The following is a 3,225-nucleotide window of genomic DNA, read 5'->3' as shown; positions in this document are numbered from 1 at the left end:
TTTATGAAATTCTGGAATATATGCAAACCTAATAAACCTTTTTGGAAAAAATATGAAGACAAATGTCTTTGTTTGCTGTTGGCACATTCACTTTTCTTCATCAGGACTAACAATAACAGTTCAGCTGTGTCACCACATTGCTGCAAATGCGTAGCCAAGCAGGATCTATTCCAGGCTCATGTGGAGCCAGAATTTAAGCTTGACTCATCAGTTCTGCCCATCATCAACCTGATCTTGCAGTTTCACAATGACCTTCTGCCACCGTGTGTTTTTTAAGGGCTAAACAAGAATGTCTTTTGAAAATGCTCAAACCTCTCTCTTCTCCCTCATGAAGGTCATTAGCAGTTATTCAAGGAAGGAAGAACTGTATTCCTGTGTATTTCATTTCCCCATTGCTCATTGTTTGTTTTAATAAACTGATTGTTATCTGTGAAAGCACTTTAGTGGTACAGGAAAAGGACCTAATATCTTACATAAGGCTGAAGGTGACAACATCCACTTATTGTATGATAAAAAAAGGGAAACTTACAAAAGCCTGACACTGATTTTTAATTGTGTTTAAAAAACACACTTATTTTACTGCTGTAACACCTTTTTTGTTTATATTTGAGTTGATTAGAAAAGCAAATGTTTAACTGAAGTAGCAGCTTGTGTTTACAGGTTCACAGAGCATTTTATAGTGTTATTATAAAAATAAGTCAGGATTTTCTTATTCAGTCCTTTTCAACATGATCTTCATTGTTACTTATGAGAAGTACTGTTAGTCTCAACTATTGTTGTTATTTTTTTCTGGTGCAGATGACAGATAATAACAGCACGTGGATCAGTAACAATTCAAGGGTCCTGTATGAATCAAATAATATCCACTCTACAGATATGTGTGTGGAGATGTACACTAACTCAGGAAAAAATAGAAGGAAGTTGAATGATAGAAGTGTATCACAATTTTTGTTGCATAGATTAGTAGTTTTACCTTGTAAAATATTCATTCTGTTATTTATTTCATTAAGTTTTTTTATATGCTTGTATATTTGTTTATATCTTATTTTACTGATCTATACACCATTCCACCATTTTTATTTTTGTGTTTAACTATTGTGACAGAGCAATTTCCCAAAGTAAATTTGATGGGATAAACTCAATAAATCTTATCCTAAAACTAATGATTTTATATCAGTCATCAAGGAAAAAGACACAGTCTTCTGTACAAAGAAAAACAAGAATCTGTGTGAGTTTTGAAGTGATAAGTGAGCTTTTATTGGTGAGGTTTTTCTTAAAACCCAGTGTAATGCAACATCATGTGAAGATGGGAGATGCCAGGAGACTATCAACAATATCACTGTGAACATGGTTTTGAGGGAGAAAGGTGCCAAACGTGAGCAGTTTAGTATTGAAATCGGCAAAGAGCTGCCATTCAAAGTCAGGACAGGTGCTCCACACTCGCGGGGTCTCAGCCATTCCTCACACTCCGGTCACGCCTCAGCTCACACTAAATCTTCCAATAAGCAGGGAAAAGGAAGGGTCCAAGAATCTGAAGCCAGGAAGGGAAGCAATCACTGAAGGTACACGATATCGGACAGGAATCTATAAGCCGGGATTCTCACTAACGTGGTAATTCAATATTCCAGCGAGGAATATTTTTTCCTCTGCCGCATCGATCCTGCTTCCAGTGAATCATTATAAGTTATTAGCATGAACAGGGCTCGTCGTAGTACTGTTACAGTTATCACATTGTCAGAGCTCTGATGACAATACGTGGATTGGCAGTATCGCCTCTCAGTAGGAAGGTTCCCATTTAGAATCCTAGTTGGGACCTTTATGTGTGGATTGTGCATGTTCTTCCTGTGCTTGTGTGGGTTTCCTCCCACAGTCCGAAGAAATACTAGTCAGATGAAGTGGTGATTCTACACTCCTTCATAAGTAAAAATGTATAGATTAAAGTATGAACCTATTATTAGATGTTGCTGCTGGTATAAAGCGCTTTGAGAGGTCAGTGTGACTAGAAAAACGCTATACAAATACTTTGAGATCTGTTATTTTTATTTTAGAAACTTGTTCGATTATATTACATTAAATTATGCATAACCCATTTGTGCCCTTAGCTGTGTAATGCCCTTCTCTGGATCAGTCAGAAAATGGATACCATAGCTGCTCAGAAGGAAATCAGACATTCAACACAACCTGTCAGGTTAAGCGTAACCCTGGCTTTCTCATGATTGGTTCACCAGCTGTCATTTGTAGACACACAGAGGTCTGAAGTGGCCCAAGACATACTTGTGCATGTAATTTCATAAAATTGTGTAAATGTTTGTAAAATGTTGTTGGAAAGCAAGTTAAATATGAAGGCTGACAATTGAACTTATGGATCGTGTTTTTTCTTCATTCTAGGTTATTACGATCAGCAATACTAGTGTCATGCTACTGTCACTGCATGTTGGGTTTTTTTGTTTGGTTTTTCTCCCCTTAGACTATAAACAGACTCTATTAGCTGCAGTCGAGTGTGGAGCTATTTTTACCTTCTGCTGCATCTGTTTTTGCTACATAAAACATAAACATACTCAGTTTTTCTCAAGTATATGTTATAGAAGTAAGAGAGCGTATGAAATCTCATTGCAACACCCCTCAAAAGTGATAATATCTCTGTTTGTTTCTCACGAGAAAGAAACTTACCCAAGTAAGGTCAGTGTTGAAATTATGCGTTGCTGCTCCACCCTTCCACACAGCCTTTGCCAACCTAGCAATAAAAAAAAAGAAATTCAAAGAATGAACAAAAAAGAAAATGCTGAGAGCTTTCTTTTTGTTTTTCATGTTATTCACAGGCTGCCTGAAGAAGCCAGTCCATCATGTGATACACAACTATAAACAACAAGTCTTATTTAGAACAGTTGTACAGTAACTTATATTAATTACAATGCAGTGGTAACAGGTAGATTCAAAGATGCTCTGGATGCTGTTTTAAATATCAGTAAGTTAAAGTTTTTGTTTAATATGTTGTTAAACTATGCACACGTGGTGTGGTGGTTAGCACTGTTGCGCTGATCCTGAGTTAAATTCCACCATCAGGCCGGGATCTTTCTTTGTAGAGTTTGCATGGTCTGTCCGTGTTCATGTGTGGGTACTGCGACATGCAGTTAGTGGGGATCGGTTAAATGGAAACTCTAAATTGCCCATAGTTGTGAATGTGAGTGCAAATAGTTGCCCTAAGATAGGTGGGATAGGCCCCAG

At 37.2% G+C, this 3,225-nt stretch overlaps 1 protein-coding gene and 1 long non-coding RNA gene across 3 annotated transcripts in view; one reads left to right on the top strand and one right to left on the bottom strand.

Annotated features, from left to right (window-relative positions):
• Nucleotides 1-3,225, top strand: part of LOC102297271 (E-selectin) — a 14,172-nt gene that overhangs the window by 3,700 nt on the left and 7,247 nt on the right. The window lies entirely within an intron of this gene.
• LOC121814384 overlaps nucleotides 1,235-3,225 on the bottom strand; it is a 3,318-nt gene continuing 1,327 nt past the window's right edge. Inside the window, exons 2-3 of the long non-coding RNA XR_006054298.1 lie at nucleotides 2,671-2,734; nucleotides 1,235-1,531 (exon numbers count right to left, since the gene is read on the bottom strand). This is a non-coding gene — a long non-coding RNA (uncharacterized LOC121814384). The remainder of the gene's footprint in view (nucleotides 1,532-2,670; nucleotides 2,735-3,225) is intronic.

The sequence above is a fragment of the Haplochromis burtoni genome, unplaced genomic scaffold (genome assembly GCF_018398535.1).
Source record: "Haplochromis burtoni strain Fernald_Lab_line unplaced genomic scaffold, NCSU_Asbu1 Contig_42, whole genome shotgun sequence".
Classification (NCBI taxonomy): Eukaryota; Metazoa; Chordata; class Actinopteri; order Cichliformes; family Cichlidae; genus Haplochromis; species Haplochromis burtoni.
This window is presented reverse-complemented; position numbering and strand designations above follow the sequence as displayed.